General features: G+C 41.9%; 1 protein-coding gene across 5 annotated transcripts in view; it reads right to left on the bottom strand.

Annotated features, from left to right (window-relative positions):
* The window catches only part of Heph (polypyrimidine tract-binding protein 1 heph), a 384945-nt gene that overhangs the window by 328548 nt on the left and 35686 nt on the right, over positions 1-20711 (bottom strand). The window lies entirely within an intron of this gene.

The raw sequence follows: 20711 nt of genomic DNA on the forward strand, positions 1-20711 counted from the left end.
TAGAAGACATATCCATGACCGCCCCTGAGAGTCTCCGTCTGCAATTACCGCCGAGATTAACGTCATCAAAAGTCCCCGACGGTCGGTGCCGTCGCGGCTGTTGCATTAAAGGGAGCCCTAATAAACGAAAAGGCATAATGAAATTCGCTGGAAATTAAGTTCGCCACGCGACGAGTTAACGCGCATATAAAATATGCAGCTCCCAGTTTTCCCGGGTACCTGGAGCGCGCGAGTGCGCGCTCGGGGAAATTAATCATCCGCCCTAGGCAACCGCTGTTTGTCTTCTTTCCGTTTTCCATTCCGTTTCCGGATGTATCGCGGGAGGTGCTCGCCGCCGCGAAGGAGAGCGCGAGCGAGAGTGAGAGACGACGGCGAGGCGGGACGAGAGGGAGGGAAAGAGAAAGAGAGGCTCAAACGTCCTCTCGAGCAATGATTATGCAACGATGAAACGAAGACAAACACGGTCCCGCCGTCTCGCCCTCGGAGCACCACCGCGCCGGCGAGACCATATCGTCGTGCCTCTCTTAAGGATGAAAAGTGCTAACAGCCATGTAAATCCGCGAGATCTGGGGACTCTACGTGGATTATTGTACGGCTTTCGTCTTCCGCAAATCTCAACGTGACGCAGCGAGATAAGTAAAACTGTCGACGTTTCAGTGATGCATTCCGGTAACTTACACTTTCCCTTAGGCGAAAAGAATCTAGTTAACACTGTAATTAATACATAACGCAAATTGTTGCGGACGCGTGTTTTATTTATTGATATTAACTGGAGTTTTTCAAACATTATTATTAACATATTATATGTGTGTCGCGTTTGCAAGCTCGTGAAAACTTAAATAGCGAGCGCGAAATTAATGAAAGAGGAAAAAAAAAGAGTTTGGTAATCAAGCGCGAATAACAAGCAGGGAGAATGTTATATATTAAATTTTAGCCGGACAACGTCGTTCCGGCAATATTTCATTATTACAAGAGGCGACGCAACGCGCCGACGCGCTTGTCTTTCTCGCCAGTCACCTTATTCAAATGCCACATATTTTCATCAACGTTCGCGCAAATATTTGCTGTCGCACCGTCTCTTATATATCCAAGGCAGCGGAAACGCAAACAGGACGGCTCTTGGCCGTCGATACGGAGGCAGGAAACTAATTAAAAATGCGCCTCCGCGCTTGTCGAGAACGCGAACGACCAATTAACGGAATCGTATATCGTGTCGATATCGTGATTGTAACTCTCCGTTCGCGATATACGTTATTATATGTATACGTGCTAAAACTAAAACGTCATCGGAAAACGAATGTTTGTTAATGGCTTCTGATTTAAATTTAGCGACTCTAATCTTGCTTCATCAACTCTCCCAACGTTGGCTTTAAGTCAGTTGATTTGTAATTTGACATTCAATTCCGCCCAAAGCGCGCGGAACTAATTAATGGCAGAACAAAGCGGAGAATCGCAAAGCGACCAAATTCCTATCGTTTTAAACTACATGTGACCGCGCCAATTGAAATGACGTGCAAAGATAATATTGTTACACCTTGGGGATGGAAGGCAGCGAAACTAAAAGCTATTAAAGTTACGTATGTAGAAACGTCAACTTTTACCGCCCGCAAGCGTTAACTTTGCACAAGGTGGACGAACTAAAATAGAGAAGGACTTATTTACGCAAAACCGAACGCTCTCGCAATTCAACGGGGAAATAAATTCCTTTTTTTTTTGTAATTCGTTTATACATTTGACGGACATGTATAACAGAGTGGCGTATAACTCGCATTGAAATAATTTCGCCCTAACAATGGCGCTCCGTATCCGAAATAGGATTCCGTTGCGCGTATTACACCGCGAGAGACAGTGTCCTTTATAAGTTCGAGACAGCCGATGCTTAATCCACTTTCCTCATCGCTAATGAATAGAGTTCTGCTAACGGCGTTCGCGACTGCGAAACCGTGCCGTTTCGTGGCTTCGGAATTAGATTCGCGAGATACCGCGCGCTAATGCGATATTCAAAATCCGCGGATCTATCGCGCACAATGGGAATCCCGCGCAAATATCGCGAATTAATTGAAAGATACGCCCGATGATAGGTACCGATACCATTTAATAAGTACGAATTTAATCATTCTCGCTCCTCTCCCTCCCCTCCCTCTTTCTCCCTCTGTCTCGCTCGTCCTCCATTTTTTTATTTTAATCCTGACATAAACGTAAATTATCATATGAAAAATACGCGACATCCCCGTTCGCAGACAAATTTTTTCATCGCTCACATATATTAAGGCCGTAGAATTTGTCAGGCACTTGATCTGTTTATCCACGTTAAAAGGCACCGTTGTTCACAAGCGGAACAGGACGAAAATGCTATTATCTCGAGCTCGAATTATCTCCCGGGACACACTTTTCCGCGCCGTTCCAGCGCCGAGCTTAAATTGTAATTTCAGCCTTTGTCGCGGTCTCCGACGACAATACTTGGAAAACGCGCGCGGGCAGCCACGAGCGCATTTCCAGTCTGTTTTTGCGCTCCCGGTCACGTGCGTATGAAAAACGCGCTTTGACGTGAAAAATGCACTACCGTTTGAGGTAAAGGGCGTTGCGCGAGCGAAACGCAGGAGAATTTCAGTGGGGGAGGGAAAAAAACGGACAGCGAAATGGTATGTTTTTTTCGAGTTCGCTGGAGAAATCGTGAGAAGGGCCCCGGCACGTAAACGAAGAATTAAAAATAAACACGAAGTCTCGAGTTCATTCGATGTGCAGGATCGTTCACGTTAACGACGGTGTTTAGACGATTTACATTTTTTTCTCGTCTCGCAAGTGAACCGTGTACCCCTCTCGCCTTGAAACGAATGCCGGGAGATAAAGGGAACCGCGGGGAAACACCGTTGATTGACGATTTGCATAGGCAAATAAGCCCCCAAAGAGACCAGCGGACCGCCGCTACTATTTGCGCGGCAGTCGAGTGATTGTTTTCGGAACGGTTCCGAGCTGAAAGTGTACATTGGTGTGCGAGGGGAAGTGCGTAGATACCTTCAAATTCATTGGAGTTCGAGCCAATCGGCCGAAGAGTGTCAATTTCCTGCAAAACCGAACGCTGTTTGTCGACGCTGAAGAACTTTGGACTCGTCGACGCAGTTAATTTCCACTAATTTTGTATATATTATATATATTTGTATAAATATATACTGTAATTAGAATTCGAAAGAATCTTTGTTAAATAATTGAATCCCCTGATATTCGCCAATTCGAAAATAAATGTCAGGACTATAAAATCAAAAGATGCGAGAAAAGTGGATTTGCAAACAATAATTGTTTAAAATATGATGGTTACATGGCCAATCTTCGAGCAAAACAAATAGACGGTGGTTTAATATAAATAATAAAATTTATTAGATGACAATCGTTTGGTTTACGTTTCGATTAATAGTCTTCATCAGTACACGTTAGGTCAAACCGATTAAATTATATTATAAACTATATTATTATATATATAAATTTTATTATTTATATCAAACCAACATCTATTTGTTTTGCTCGAAAATTGGCTATATAACCTTCATATTTTAGCTTTGCTATTATCAAGCGTACAATACTCTCTGAATCTCATAGAGTGGTTTCGCCACTAATATATTAGAGTGATTACGATAATCACTCCAAAAGAGAGAGTTGTCACTCTAATTTGAGTTGCGGGTACTCATAAGGTAGGAGTTAATTTTAATTCAAATTTTTAGAGCGGCTACTCTACCGGAGTGATACAATCTCACCCTAAGTGAATCATGATTCACTAAACATCAACTCATAAATGACTCTAACAGAGTAAAGTTTTCCACTCAAAATTGTAGAGTGACGCAATTCACCCCTGGACATTGATCTACCGCATTCGAAAAGAGTGCCCCTTCACTCAAATGAAGTGCGATTTCACTCCAACTTATAAAGTGCAATTTAACTCCTTCTTAGAGTGACGAAGTGCACAAAAGCTCGATTTTCACTTTTCGTTACACTTGCATTTCACTCTTCGACTTTTAGAGAGTATGTTTGTCTTTTTATTTTAATAGTTGTTCAGCTAATCCATAAAGTGACCTTTGAAATTTTGCAATTCAGCTTATACCGTACACTGTTGGAAAATTTTTGTAGTTTTGTTAAAAAAGGTCCTTGTTAAAATTTTTGTGTAAAATAATCAACACATACGTGTGTAGATTTAACATATGCCTGCTATGTTAATTGAATTTAACAAATTTAAAGTGTAAAATATTAAAATAATTTAAAAAATATGTTAAAGTAACACAATTTAAACGTATTTATTAAATGTGTTAAAATTTACAGAAAAAGAGTGTTGATTTTACTCTGTAACAGAAGTGAGAATAAAAATTTACAGAAGAAGAGTGTTGATTTTATCTTACAATCTTAACTTTAACATAAAAGTTATGTTAATTGTACACATAATTAACCTCAAATTATGATCAGAATTACATTTCCTTTCTGTTGAAATATTTTAACATAGTATCGGTGTTACCATTTAACACATCCATATTATGTTAAATTAACACAAAAATTTGAGTAGACCGTTTAGGACATGTGATTTATGTTATATTCAACACAAATTTTCCAACAATGTATTGTGTAAAAATCATTTCTCCCCGTGATCCGATGCTCCGCTTGTACCGCTTAGGTTTCCGGGTCGTGCGAGTAACGATGATAAAAATGTCCTAGATTCCGCGGCTCGAATACGTTGGAATTCGCCTTTTCACAAGATGCAAATCGCAGAGCGTCGCGAATTGCGATACCGGCGTGTCGCATGACAGCATCAGCTGGTCGATGTCGCGCTAGCACAATACGTTAATGCGACATATTGTTCGCCGCTACAAAAATTGCCCCTCGTTACAGGCTCGACAATAGGAAGCCCGCACGCTCTATCGTTCTTCATGATACCGTCGTGCCTATATAGCGATATACGAAGCCAGTCGATCGGGAAAAATCGCAAGAAAAGTAGAGCATTGACGAGTTTATTCATATGTTACGTCCTGTGGATTCCACAATTTCCTTCTTTCGTATAACCTTTCTTAAGAACTTTACGTAAGAAGTTTTTCTAATAGAATTATCTTTAGGATAAGAACCGAGTAATATTTAAAGAACAAAGGTTGTCATCGTTATAAAAATTGTCTCACGTTACACACTTTACTGTCCTTCGTGATATCGTGGACGAGGATCTCGCGGGTTCATCCCTTCAACTCTTAGGACACCTTCGGGCCTCGGGGAGATATAAGCGTTACGGTATTACCGCGTAATCCGTTGCATCCCCCGACGAGGGGGCTGGCGGTTGGCGGCTGCGGCGCCGAATCGGATGGAAGCAAATGCACTCGTGGGCGGCCGGTATGAGAAAATGAATATTTGAAAATCCAAGAGTAGATGGCTAGATGGGTATAGGTACGGTACGATGACGGGCGCCGCCGTTTCGCCCGCGAATATCCCGCTGCAACCTTCTAATCTCGCTACCTCTAATTCCGTCGTAAGATTTCTCTCGCCTCGCTCATTCCCGCGGAAACCACGACCTAAGGAACGAGGATTGCTCGCGGAGTTCGCTCCGCCCGTATGCATACAAAGCGATATTTCGGCTACGCGCGAACGACGCAGCAAGCGCGGCGTCGCGTCGTGAGAACAACACGCGACTAGCTGGATTGTTTCGTGAAAAGTCATTAAACTATCTCCTTAATCCATAATTCATCAAGAAAGTGTTAACCCTTTGAAGCACGGCATATCAAAGATATGTCTTTTGAAAATAAAAAATATATATTTCTTTTATTCCGATTTTTCTTTGAAATGTCATATCTGTAATAAAAATTTCTAAATTCACAACGATTGACTCAATATGATGGCTGAAAGTCCGAACAATTTTTGTTGTATATGTATAAAATGTATTATATTATAGTAAAAAATTTCGTCTATACATATACTAAAACTATAAAAGTATTCGGGAGTTTTTAGGGGTCGCTGATTTCGAATTTAAAGTCAAAATTTACAAATTTTCAAAATACAAGATGTCAGAAACCAAAATCGCAAAAAGTCGTTAGATTTACACCAAATTTGGTATCCAGGTTTTTTTAGTTACTAATTTTAAATATAAAATAAAAATACAAAAATTTAACACCCTATAACGGATTCAATATGGAGAACCAAAATTGTCCCCCAATCAATTTATTTCTTGCAACTTTTACATTTTTAGTGCTACTTGTCAAATCCATATTTTAAATTTTAAAAAATTTTTAAATCTGCAAATTCTATTTGTAATCAGCGATCCCAAAACCTCCTATATAATAAGTTTCAAGGAATTCATCAGTCAGGTTTATCATTGAAAAGCATTACGATTGTTCGTGATATCTTTCAGATATGTATACCCTATTGCGCGTTTAAATTTTCGTCTTTCCATACGAATTGCTTTCTCATCGATTTTTATCTCGAAAACAATGTCACTAAAAAGCGAATCGATGCGCGAAATCGGTTGCTTAAATCATTCTTGCGATATAATTTTTCGCCAAGTACCTATTACGCACAAGTCAAACTTTTAAAAAGGTCAAGGACCAGAATACACATCCGCAAACACAAAAGCTATACAGCGATCGCTGTTTAAGTTTTGTTCTGTTCACGAGACAAGAGTCACGTAGCGCATTCACGAGTATCGGCCGCCCTCCATCGGACGGGGGTATAAAACGGGGTGAAAGATTCGGTGAAAGGAAGCGATTATGTAGAATAAAAAAGGAGGATTTCGCCGCAGCACGAATTTACATGTCACGTATCGAGAGACGAGCGAAGCTGCGGAAGCCTCTGGCGATGCAATCCAACCCATACTCTCTGCGCGAGCCACCCCCTCTCCTTTCCCCCCATTTCCCACCCTCGTATATGTTTTTTCTCTCCGTCTATTCTCCCCCCCTCTCTCTCCCCCCTCCCTCCCTCCCCTTTCTACTCTCAGCCAGCTCTCAAACCTTCGACCAGTCGACGTACGTGTACTTCGCGCTAGACTGCGTTTTCGACCACTCGATGCGGAAGAGAGGTTAATTGTCGCGCCTTTTTTGTCCGCAGCTTTCACTGCGGCGGGTAACCCGTCGGGAAAGCCGGGAAAACGGGCGAGCAACCGGGCGGATCGGGTAGAGAGGGACAATCGATTTTTCGGTAGTACATGTCACGACCGATGAGCTCTCTTCTCCTCGCCCGTGGCTTTTCGCGAGCTCTCGATATCCGTTCCGCGTATTTTCTTATCCGAGGCGAGGAAAAGCTCTGGGAAAAGCGCTTCTACGCTACCACGGGGGAAACAGGGTGCTTTTAAAGCTCGCCGAAGAACGTAGCCGACGTGCGAAATCGCCGAAAAGAGCGTGGAAACGTAGAGAACGGCTCAATATTTTGTGCTAAAACAATTGTCAAAAAACGTTACTAAAAATTTGATGACAAAAGAGAGAGAGAGAGAGAGAGGGAGGGACGCGAAATTCGAAACGTTTCTGATATTCGAGAAAGTATCACAGTTCAATGAAACACGACAAAACTGTATTGATAACACAGGCCGATGAATTTCGACTTTTTTTACACTCAGACCTCAATAGTCGTTTCCGAAGAATTTTGGCATGCTGAAACCGAATCCGTCGCCCGAATTGCTCTATCACGTCAGGTTTCGAGGATATCTGTAAATACCTAAAAGTGTCAAAAAGGCCATTTTTTTAGCTTTTTTTTAGGTTGAAATAACTATATAAAACGATCCATTTTTTCAACGGATTTAATTCTGCAGGAAAAAACCTATAGAAACCATACGTTATTCCTTGAAAATCAAAACTGACATCGGCCTGTGTAATCCTTCACTCAAATATATATCTAAAAATAGATATAAAAGAAGGATACACTGAGAAAAATCTCTCGGAAAAAGTTAACACAATATTGTAGACATTATTTTGTCAGATAAGTAACTTTAAATTGTAATGTAATAGAAAATATGAAATACACCGATTAACTACAATTTTGTAGCAAATTTATTTTGTCACATGCAAACACAAAAACTGTGATTCTGTGAAACAAACGCGCGAATTAATATTATAATATTTTACAGTCTTAAGCAGTTTGTCAATTGATTTCAGACAATCTGAGAATAATTTTTTAGAACAATTTTTTAGACTCATTTACTACAATTTATCCCTGTCCCTATTTGTACTATTATTTGTAGAAGAGATCTTCACAATTGTACTATCTGATGCTACACTTTTTTCTGAGTGTAATTTTGGAGTAAAATTTGAAATATTTTAAAGCACATGTTAAAACGTCTAATATACACATGTGTGACATTATGTTAAAATATTAATAACTTATATCAGTAAAAATTTACAATCGTACATCTTTTTAGTGTGACGTGTGTAAAATTATTATACCCGGAGAAGATCTTAATATCAAGAAAGAAAAACACCTTGGAAAACTCATGCTTAGATAACGTAACGTCACGTAACATCCGTAAAGTTTTCCGCTCACTTGGAATTCGCGTAACTTCATATCCAACTCCGAGGATTGCCGGCAAGTCGCCCCCCCCCCCCCCCCGCGATCTACATCGCAATAGTATCTACGTAAACCACCTCGATATGCAACGGGTTCAGGCACTGAATAATTGAAACGATCTTTCGTCTCCGCCACCGAGCACGAAATAAGGCAACCGTGTAACAAGAGCGACATTAGCCTCTCGGAGTTTCTCCATGCCCGGGCGAGAGAGAGAGAGAAAGAGAGAGAGAGAGCGGCGCGATGGTTGCTTGCAATTTTAAGATGAAGACAAATTCAACCAAACGTATGCGAAGTGGGAAAGACACATGAAGATGGAACAGCGTTGCGCAGAGTAGTACGTACGTACTGCGAAATGTTTCTTTTCGTTGCGAGTGCGGGAGAAGTACGAAACAACAATATGCTTCTCCCGCGAGCATCCCTTCTATTTATGTTCGTCACGGCGTTTACTAACCGGAAAAAATTAGCTGAACCCGTACCGCGCTATTGTTCATTCTCATCTATCCTGCTAACTGAAAAGACATTAAAAGAAATGTATTCTCTAAAAGTCGAAGAGTGAAATATCACTCGAAACGAGTAAAATGCAAGTGTAACGAAAAGTGAAATTGAGCCTGTGCATTTCAAGTGACTCTAAGAAAAAGTAAAATTGTGTTCTGTAATTTCAAGTGAAATCGCACTCCATCTGAGTGAAAAGGCATTCTTTCCGAGTGCAGTAGATCAATGTCCATAAAGTAAATTGTGTCACTCTACAATTTTGAGTGAAAAATTTCACTCTGTTAGATAGAGTTATATTTATCGGTAGATCTTTAGTGAATCATGATTCACTGTAGCTTTAGAGTGAGATCGTGTTACTTCGGTACACTAAAAAAAAATTTTTGGTTTAATTTGAAAAAATATTTAGTCCGATATGTGGAACTAAACATGTTAGTTAGTTAACTAAACATTAATTGTTTCAACAATTATTAAGTTGCACTAAAAGTAGTCATCAAAATTTTTTAATAAAGAATTAATTAATTCAACTAATGTTCAGTTAAACTAACTAAAATGTTTACTTGCACGTATCAGACTAAATATTTTTTCGGATTAACAAATTTTTTTTTCAGTGTAGAGTAGCCGTTCTAAAAATTTAAGCGAAAAATTCATTCTTATCGTATGACTGTCCGCATTTATTCAAATTGGAGCGACAACCTTCTCTTTTGGAGTGACTATCACTCTAATATATTAGTGGCAAAACCACTCTGTGAGATTTAGAGAGTATATATTAATAATATTAATTGGACACGTGACATCTCGCGCTGGATAAAAAAATGGTAAACGTGCAAAATAAAGTACATCGAGCGGTCGTTGTCGCGCCGACTACTACTGCACTTGACACGACGCGATAACAAATCGTAACGATCGGACGATACGAAAGCGCACCCGCAGACAGTTTGCCAATGTTAACTGCCTCGGATTCGAGAGCGCGGCTTGTTAACGCTCCGCAACTTGTAAGCCACGACTAACAAAAAGGAGCAGACGTAAAGTGGATCTTTCGGATTTCTCTGAAGGGACAAAAGCCTCAGCGAGCTATGAAAGGCAGCGTCGAAGGATTACGGGCGATAACGACGACGACGGAGAGAGCCCGCTGATATAACGACGCGAACAGGTGCGCGTGTATACGCGACTGGAATAACTGCAAAGAGGAGCGGTGCAGTGGGAGGTGGGAACTTTGTTCATTATTCCAACAATTAGCGGGGCCCCCTATTTCTTGTCCCGCTCGAGCAAGAAACGTCTCCTCGCGAGATGGTGACGCGCGCGCGCAAGCGTTGCCTGTCGTTTCCTTCTCTGTCATTTCCTTCCTCGAGGCGCAGCCTCACTTCGCTTTTCTTACCGTCGCTTATCTTTCCGAAGATTGACGAAAGTTGACTGTACTATGCCCGACAAAATAAAGGATCCCCGCATCATCGTAGTCGGTTAATGGACAGGCCTATAATAGCGATGTGGGACTTCCTGCTAATTAGCATTCTTCAACATTTTCTATAAAATCCGTTTCGATAAAGATCAATTTTTTAACAAAAATGTCTGCGCTTTACGTAATCACGCGAAAATGTAATTTTACTGTAAATCGATGTTAATGTAAATCGCTTTTTTTTCCCCCAAACCGGTCTCGATTTTCTGCCTGCGAACAGCTAAAATACGATTTACCTTTCGATGACATGCACTTACCGTGCACTTAAGTTAAACTGACCGCGGGATAACAACATTTTGTAAGCTGCCAGTTGGAGATACGCCATTAAAATTTTACGTGATACAAAAAATACCGTGTACACGCTTAATCGCGAAAATCATACACCGCAATGGTCTCTCTACAATCCACGGCTCGGAGAAGTTTCGTTCGTTCGTGCAACTTTTTACTATCGCGCCGTTATATAGAAACGCAACGTTCTATGCCTTTACGTCTTGTCTCTGAAGAAAGCCGCGAAAGCCGTCGCCTCTAAACGAACATCGTCAAACTAACAAGTTGCCGGCAACTCGGGGCGACAAAGGGGCAACAAAACGCTGAAAGATGGTACGGTCACCAGGTAGCTTTTCGCTGAACGAAATCGACAGGTGCGACCGCAGGCTGAAGCGGGGCTTGCGAACAGCAGAGAAAACCGCAGCGGTCCGCAACCGCCGAGGACACTGCTGTTATTCCTGGCCTGCGCGTTTCGTACGGACACGCTCGCTCTCTCTTTCTCTCGTTCGGGCCTCAGCCTTGGTCGTCGTCGTTGTCGTCGTCGTCAACCGGGAACCGCGAGCAGCTTTCCCGACAAAGCTTTCCGTGTTAATATTCCGCGCCGGTGGAAGTTCCGTCGCGCTGCATCGCGCGACACCGACAAAAAGTCCCCCCCGTGCTCCGGCGATCGTCGCGCTTCCCTGCCGCAAAAACTAACGACCTCCCTTTGCTAAAGGGACCGGCGAGATATTTTTGCCGGTGTAGCGCAACGGTGTACCTCTTCGAAATACGATAAGCCCCGTGACCTACGGTAAGTCCGGTTACGCTTCTGTGGGACTAACGGCCAAGTGCTAGTGGGAAGGTATTAACGTACATCGTTATTGCAAGCTTAAAAAGCTCGTAGAGAAGTGTCGTCAAAAAAAAAAGTTGGCTGATACTTCGCTCTACTCTTTTTCGGCGACAAAATTAACGGCGCGTATTCACGAGAGATGAGGCGAAAAATAGATCTGGACGTAGATAATCCAAATTTCGCATCGCCGTTGATTCGTTCTTTCCTCTTTGTGGTTAAACATTTAACGCACGCCTCATTCGTGAACATTGACAAAGAAAGGGCCGATCAATGGTTGTCGGAACACAACCGCGATAGGAGAATGCAGGACAAAGTGGCGAAACGAGACGAGAGAGAGCGTGCGTACATAGCTTTCTCCAAGTCCGTAATTAAACGGTACGCGGCCAACGACAAAAGCGGCGTCGATCCGAAGGCAGCGAAATGAAACAGCTGACGGGACATCATGGGCATCAAAGCTTTTCGAGCGCATAACGCATAAACGAGCGTATCAACGGCGCTATACGAGCGCGAGATCGTCTGGAATATACGTCAGGTACGATTAATCGATTAGGATATCTCGTAATCGCAGCGAATAAACGTGCGTCGTCGACAATTTGTCCTGCGAGCGACTTTGAATATTATTTCGGGTAAAAATCTTAATCGAGATGCATGTATATATAAGCGTTTGACACAACTCGGAAAGGAGGGGCCCGCGCCATGTAAAATAATGAAGTGCTTTAGCCCGGCGTCGGGGAAAGATTGAAAAATAAAAACTTCCGGCGGGCTTGCACCTGCGTTCTTCTCCTCCGCGTAAGGCGGAAAGGATAAGAGGAGAAATAGCCGACAACCCGCCGGACGTAAATAACCCACGAAGTTGTGAAAAAGAACGGTAACTGTAGCCGCAATCACGGGAAGTGGCCGAGTTTCAGCAAGTTTTCCATAATCCTCCTTGCGGCTTTACCGCGTACGTCTTTTACGGTCATGACAGAAAGATGAAGATCTCGTAGGAACAGGACATGGAATAAACCGCCTCGGTGAAATCGGCTTTTCCGCCGGATATATGTCGGGACGTGCATACCGCATATGGAATAACATTTAATCGTCGAAGTCGAAAGTTCCGATCTCCTAAGAGCGCTCTCAAACTCCTATGCCTTTCCTAATTAATCTTTCGAATTAATTTTCGAGCCCGCGCGTAGTCGAAGGGCCGAAAAGAAGCCGCTTTTATTTCCCTCGTTACGTATATATCGTATATACAGACGGCAAACGAGGTCAAAGTTCACGCGTTAAACATTTAGAGCGTACTCCGCGCGATAACTTTGATTGCGTCCGCATCAACGGGGCTGTTAGCATCCCGGACAAAGAGCAACAATTCCGAGCGTAGATTTAACACGGGGGCGCAAGCCCTCTGAATATCGCGGCGGCGACCGGAATTTGCGCGAAACCGAATTTCTACCGTTGCTACTCTGCACCTAATTACGCAATTCATTAACAATACATGTACTTCAAACGCGCTATACTCTCTCCGCCTCTTTTTCTGCGCCGCGTTTGAATATCATTAGTCCGTAACAATGCACTCAGATTTGTAATGTCCATCAAAATCTGTTTCTGCCGGCGGTTGTATTACATCTGTAATTAAATCCGCGATGGATACCGGAATTGAAAAGCCGTGCGCTGCAAATCCAAGGGTGTTATTTTAGCCGAAGCTCTTCTTATACACATTTCTTGCCGTTTTAAGTCACGTCACTTAACTGAACGTATTAACTTTTCATTTTAAATGACATAAAGAAACACGTAAAAAGAGTTTCAGTCTAATGTGTCATTTTTAGACGTTTATGTGTGTAAAAATAACACACTTGGATTTGCAGTGCGTCGAGATAATATCGCGAAAAATCGTGATGATTGCGTAAGGATTTTTCAGGAACCTCGCGAAACGTTTCGCTGCGGCTACGAAGATAAACGAGAACGCGTGTTGACTTAGGCAAGTTACAAAGAGTTATATTTAATGCGCTCACATAAGTGTTCTTATAGGGCAAGTCAAATTTGCACATTACGCATTATTCGGACGTTATTGCATACAAATAATACACGTTACTATTGCGTATAGATAATCAAATTCTGTTAACAAGCTTGATTAACGCATTATCGTTGAAATTAATTATTGATAAAGCACATTATACTAGTAAAAAGCACATTATACTAGATTTTAGCTGCAATTATACGCAATATTGTAAACCGGGATTATGATAAATGCTTTAATTTTCTCTCTCTGTGTGTGTGTGTGTGTGTACGTGTGTCATTATGTTGCAATTACATCTTTTGAGTCTTACTAATGTAGGCAGATTGTAATACCGTTCTAATAACACGTCGCAAAATCCAGAATACCAGCAATGCCGCCAATATTTTGCAATTCCCTTTGTATCGAGATGATACGGATATCATGAAACTGATTGGCTACACGGGAACATTATGGACATTGCTCGTCAGCCTCGGCACGATTCCGGTTGACAGTTTGATTGCGAGTGCGATCCGGCAGTGCAATCCGGCTAACTTACAACGTTATCTGGAACTTTGTTCGGTGCCGATGAAATGAAATAAGCTCAACTGGGAAATCCCTCCCTTTCGCTCGCTCTCTCTTTCTCTTTCTCTACCTTCCTCCAGCTACGTTTCTACATTGAAAAGCAAACGGCATATTCCAACACTTCCGTTGGGTGTGACATTCAAACTTGAAGCGAAGTTATCCATAGCGCAGTGCAGGAAAACCGAGCTTATTTGAACATTCGCGATCCTGAGTACACATGGAATAGACTTACTTCGGAATCGCCGCATTGTTTCCCAAACCTTTTGTTACCCTCTTAATTATTACATCATAAATTTGTCGAGTGTAATTATCACAAATCTGCATCGCTTGTTACTTGTAAAAGAAAGGAGGAAAAAAATTGTCTAATCATTTCAATGCAATAGTGAGATATTAATAGAGAGATTTCGGAAACAATACGGTGAGATCCCATATAGCTGCGGTGGAAAGTACAATAGTTTCCGAAAATTAAATTTCTGTCCCGCTAGACTTTTCGATGGATCATGTTAATAACCATTGTACGCGTGAAAGGCACGATAAAACCATTTTCAAAAGGCCGCAGTCCGGTTTAAGGGAGGTTATTTCAAAACGCACAATATCGCTATTCTAATACGTCATATAATATGTATCGATTGATGACCTGCTGCACGAGCTGCTACGAGAAGAGAGTATAACAATCGATATCGTTAATCGCGGACGGGAACTTCTCACAAAGGCTGAATACACCGAAAGATGAATACAATGGACAGATAAGTCGATGGCTTCGTGCTTATATAACTCCTCCTCGATTACGCTATTATGCTTCCATACGTTATATATATAGGCTTCACTGGTTTCATACGATAATATGTTATTGAAGCAGCAAGATTAATTAGCATTGCGACAGAACGAATATTGAAACGCGCGATGCAATTTATAAATAACGGAATTGCATCTTCATGTATATATATATATATATATATATATATATATATATATATATACCGGGGGAGGGGCGAGAGAGGGGTCGAAAATAGGCAGAGACAAAAGGTTACTTTTAGCGTTATCGCTGAGAAGAAAATTATTTCCAGCGTTCGCGATGTGCCAACGCTCGTCTTGTTTGAAACGCGAAAAGCGGTGCCCTCACACGCGCGTTTTTGTCCGCTAAGAAACAATTTCATCAGCATACGCTCCGCTCTCCGCGGCTACGCTCTCGGAAACGGATCGTTCTAAATTAAGAAGCCGACATGCGGAAATAAACTTGCCTCCGTTACGGCAAAGCGGCGCTCTATCAGCCCCGGGGGTTGATACGGTCTCTGGTTTCTATTGGCAACGCGATATGGAGTTCAACGTCGAATCCACAGTATCCATAACGGGAGCATGATCCTTTCGAGACTGGTAAATTGAAGCCGAGATACGCAAGACCGGATCGCTTTTCCAAATTGAATTTTCCGCGGTGCTTAAACGTTCTTCCTCGTTCCGCGTTTCCCTACAGCGACAGACTAAAATCACTGAAATGTCCGTCTGTATGGCGGTATGTTTTCATCTCTGGGAATAACATCTCGTCGGCTTCGTCTCAGCTGAGACGGTACGAGAGCCATTTATGTTGGGGAAAGCGCGTCGCTAATGTAAACTTCAGAAGCAATAAATTGAGGTAAGATAAGACGTAAATATAAATGAGTGCAACTTTATCTACCTCAATGATAATATTTAATAATGTTTTAACGTAAAATTGTGAAAATACTATTTGGAAATACTTGCCGTAGCGTAGTTGACAAAATCGTGCTTCAAGGTTTCATTCGTTACGATTGATTATGACACGATCGCTTATAAAGGGTCGACGAACGCGCGGATAAGTTTAATTTGATTCCAATCGTTGGGAAAGCGTAACGTACTCTCCACCTGACAGAGATAAGACATCGTCATTGCCGCCGTCGAGAGGAACATCGAGTCGAATACGGAAACCGCTCCGAATATATCCTCGTCCATCGTCCCGTCACGTCGATCCCTCTCAAGCGAAATTAATCAATAAATAGGACGGTTACGTTGCTGTCTAACGGACGGAAATTGCGTGCTCGCGCGTCAGTAGTAAATACGAATAACTGGTCAGACTTATCGCCACCGCGACACTCTCGATCTCGCATTGAAGGATCTTCTGTTCTGTTTGCCGAGATTCCCCAGCGAGCACTCAATTAACTCGAGTAAACTATTCCAAATTTATGTAAGTTACTTACGTCAGACACCGACGGCAATCTGTGCCCAACGTATAAAATTTCCAACAGCCGTGACAATTATGTCATGTTGAAAAATGTAATACGCGTTGATACTAGTAATTACGACTGTTTTATCGATATATACAATATGTATTCGATTTAGACAACTGATTTAGACAATTTCAATAATTTAGATTTAGGTAATTTAGATTTAGGTCAAAGATTTAGGTAAGCATATTTTCGAGGCGGAAACTCACAATAATACACGGAAAAAATGGATTAGCTATAGTTAGTTGTAAAATAGGGATAACATTTTTTGCAGCAAGCTATAATTTAGCAATAGTAACAAAACTTTAACAAAAGGTTTTGCTACTATTGCTAAATTATAGCACTCACTGCAAAAAACGTTAGTTGTCCCTATTTTACAACAAAATTTGCTATAGTAGCTAATCCTTTTTTCCCGTGTAATTATACAGGCTTACGTCCCCTGTTTCGGGCGTAAAGCTTCTCTATATGTTTCTCCGCGAATTTCTGATAACCAATTTACTCGCATTACTCTGTATGAGCAATGCACTTTGCCCGGTTAGGCTTCCGCGCATGCACACATAGACACAGTAACGTTCACGCATTACTGTGAACCGAAGGGTCCATCCCGCTCTCGCGTCTGAGTGCGGAGAGGCCCGGTATAATCCGTGGTCTGGTCCAGATCAAAGCCAAGTCCCGCGTAATATATTCTCTATGAATAACTCACGTCGAGACGTGAAAGACGCGGGACGGTTTCCCGGCGCCGTGACCTTTTCTTCGCCACTTTTCTCGCGTTTCAAATCGGAAATTGTGTAACTGGAGAACCAACACCGTAATACACGAAACGGGAAAATTAAACGGCGAAAACGCTCGCTCTGTAGAGACCGCTGTTGCCGCACACTTCTATCGGAGAATATAAAATAAACTAGCGACCAGGGAGACGTTGGCGATAGTTTAATATCGCTGATACTTGGTCTTCGTTATTAGATCGATATCCATAAACAGAAATATAACATGTGTATGAAGGGTACAGGGGAAAAACAATCAAGGTCCACTTTTTGTCGAAATTGATCTGATCATGCTATATCTTGTGGCATTTTCATAATTCTTATCTGTTTTGATCAAGAATAGTTACAATTTATTGGAAATAAGGCCGAAAGATGTACCGTGCTGGGGAAAAGCGATCATAATCCACGCTTGTGGGGAAGAACCATCAAAGTCCAACGTATACAATGTAAACACATTACTTTTTGTACTAATTTTTCAATAGCTTCCTAAGATAGCTGTCTTGAAATTTAACCCTAGCTATAGCCACACTTATTTTCGAGTCCTTATTCGCCACACACCGGTCCGTGAGACCCTTCGACTTTGTCGCATTATCATTTTCATTCTAATTAATATTTTTAAGCTTGTAATATTAAGGAATTGGAAATACAGAGTCTGAATAAGATGTTTACGATAATATTAGGTCAAGAAATTATTTGAGTTTAACTGAACTTATCTATTATAAGAAAACTAAAAAATTATTTTATTACGTGAAAATTAGAAAACCAAAAAACGTTCAGCGGTCTACTGGGCCGGAATGTGGCGAGTTAGGGTTAAAATTGCGTGTGTCTCAAAATTATTCCGGATGGACATTGATCATTTCTCCCCTGTACCCTTCATATATAACATATAATTTCCGTAAATACGTTCTGTAATTTCTAAACCACACTGGAGTGCCACTGACAAAGCATTCCAAGGGGACAAAATACAATAGTTCTCGCGACGGAATTCGCCAGCTTGCTCGGACGTGACTCTGCCGTAGAAAAAAAGATTGGAGGAAACCAACTTTATTAGGATATGCCGGTTAACCGGGAAAATGCGGACAGAGCTTAAGCCGTCTCCGACGGGCGCTAAATAAGCCCGAGCGTTCCCGAGCACTCGGACAATATGGAGGGTGATGGTGGGTTCCACGGGATGGGCTTGCCCGCGCGCGGCTTAAACGGTAATTACGTCTCGGCGCATAATGCGTACATTTGTATCTATTAGTCGACAGCGGCAACAATGACGGCTCCTCGCGCGGTCCTAAGACCGCGGCATTAATCATCGTAACGCGCTGTCGCACGAAAATGCGACACTGATAGGAATCTCGAAACAGAGTGACTCGATAGTTCGCCAGTTAGATGGTAAAAAGTACTCGTTGTAAGAACTGCTGTTGTAAGTGGCGTGTATCGATTTTACATCGATTGCTGCAGGAAAGAATGCTGCTGTCGTTAAATACCCCCAACAATGAAGCGACGCTGCCGACGCTTATCGTTACTCTCTAAAAGTCGGAGAGTGAAATATCACTCAAAACGAGTGAAATACAAGTAACGAAAAGTGAAAATTGAGCCTGTGCACCTCGAGTGATTCGCCTTTCTAAGAAAGAGTAAAATTGCGCTCTATAAGTTGGAGTGAAATCGCACTCCGTTTGAGTGAAAGAGCACTCTTTCCGAGTGCGATAGATCAGTGTCTAAGAATGAATTATGTCACTCTACAGTTTTGAGTTGAAAATTTCACTCTGTTAAAGTGTTAGAGTTATTTATCGGTCGATTTTTAGTGAATTGTGATTCACTGTAGCTTTCGAGTGAGATCATATCACTCCGGTAGAGTAAAAATTAAATAAAATTTAAGAAAAATTTACTTCTACCTTATGACTGCTCGCACTCACTTAAATTAGAGTGACTGCAACCCTCTCTTTTCGAGTGACTATTGTAATTACTTCAATATATATTAGTGGCGAAACCACTCTGTAAGATTTAAAGAGTACCAAGTACAAATACCGTATATATTGTACTATAATATCAATTTATTAATTTCAGACGACTAACGCGCTTGTTTTACTGTCCCGCTAAGAGATTACACCGAAATCAGTGTGGTCATTATCTGTCGCGTACGATGCGTTTATTACGCGTCGTAAATCTGCGCGGAAATCTCGAGTCCGGCCGTCTACACGCTATTGGGATAATTTTATGATATTTCTCGCGTGATTTTACGGCCCGTCCCGTCCTCTGCGACTCGTCTGATTAATTTGATTGTGACGGTGAGACGATGACTGTGCGCGCGGATCGGACGAAGTTTCTTATCCGTCCTCGATTATAATTGCGACGAGTTTATTACAATCGGCGTCGCGATATTATCTCTCGACGGCGAAAATCTCCTCGCCTGCTAATCCGCGCCCCCACATTCCTCGCTCTAGCTAAGATATTCGCCCGCGCGGAGAAACGTCTCGCGTATAATCCGGGCGGAGTCACGGCGTTAAGTGACGCGGAATTCAATGTTAGAACGAAAGCCCGGGTAGCGGCGGTAACGAAGTCTTTATAGGCATCCCGTCGTAGCGTCGCGTCGGCAGCGGGGCGTTAATTAATGCGTTAACGAAGAGGGCTGCTCCCCTACCGAGCCAGTAAAATTGGTATAAACATTTACGGCTCCAAGAAAGGATATCCGATTACGGCGAAGAACTTGGAGACGTGCATTTACCCCCGGAACTGTATGAGCAGCTGATAACTGAAGTAACGTTAAGACGCTTATCTAATTGTAATGTGGATAGACGGTAGGTTAATTATGGGGAACGCGAGGAGAGAAAAATTTCGCGTTTTTTTTTAAGTTAATTAAAGTATGAATAATTTCTTTATACCGCTCACAAATTATGTATAAATATTTTTGCGGAGTAATCTCGTTCTTTGTTATCTCAGAAAATAACGACACTCCAGAAATTTTAAGAAATTTCATAATAATTTCATAACACTAATTCGTAATACGGAGTTATCACTGGTGTGCAGTATCATAGCTTGTTATTTTTTATTCTTACCGCTTGTGTAATTGTCCTTCTGATTTTTTTCCTGATTCTAGGTCACTCCGAAGATCGCTCTATGCCGTCCGTATGCGCGGTTTTAGGTGTATTTCATGCGTAAATAACATATCCTGCGAAACTAAAGGAATTATAAAGGATTCGCGGCGTTGAACGGGCGACGGATATGTAGCGCGCACGACGTCGAACGAAATTAAGCTTCGCAGCTTATTAAGCTCGTAGGCATCGTAGTAGGGTCTTGCGCGCCCTTGCGAGCCTATGAGGGGCCGCAAGCTCCTTTCCCAGCCGACTTTCATTTTGCGCGCGAGTGACTTTCGTCCCCTCGATCTACCCTTGAAGCAGTCAGCCTGTAAAGACGACGTAATTTTGTGCCTGGATTGTTTGTACATCGCGAAATGCAACGCTAGAAAACGGCACACGAAGTTCGCGTCTAACGAAGATTCTTAGGTTTATCTCCTTCAGTTTTCTTTCTCTATCTATTAGTATAGAAATAAAATTGAAATTTAAAGAAGAGATCGTATTGTTGGAATAAAATCGCGTTAATGGAACAAGCTCTCTTG

The sequence above is a fragment of the Temnothorax nylanderi genome, unplaced genomic scaffold (genome assembly GCF_030848795.1).
Source record: "Temnothorax nylanderi isolate EJ_2023f unplaced genomic scaffold, tnyl_v1.0 TNYL_tig0017_pilon, whole genome shotgun sequence".
NCBI classification, from domain to species: domain Eukaryota; kingdom Metazoa; phylum Arthropoda; class Insecta; order Hymenoptera; family Formicidae; genus Temnothorax; species Temnothorax nylanderi.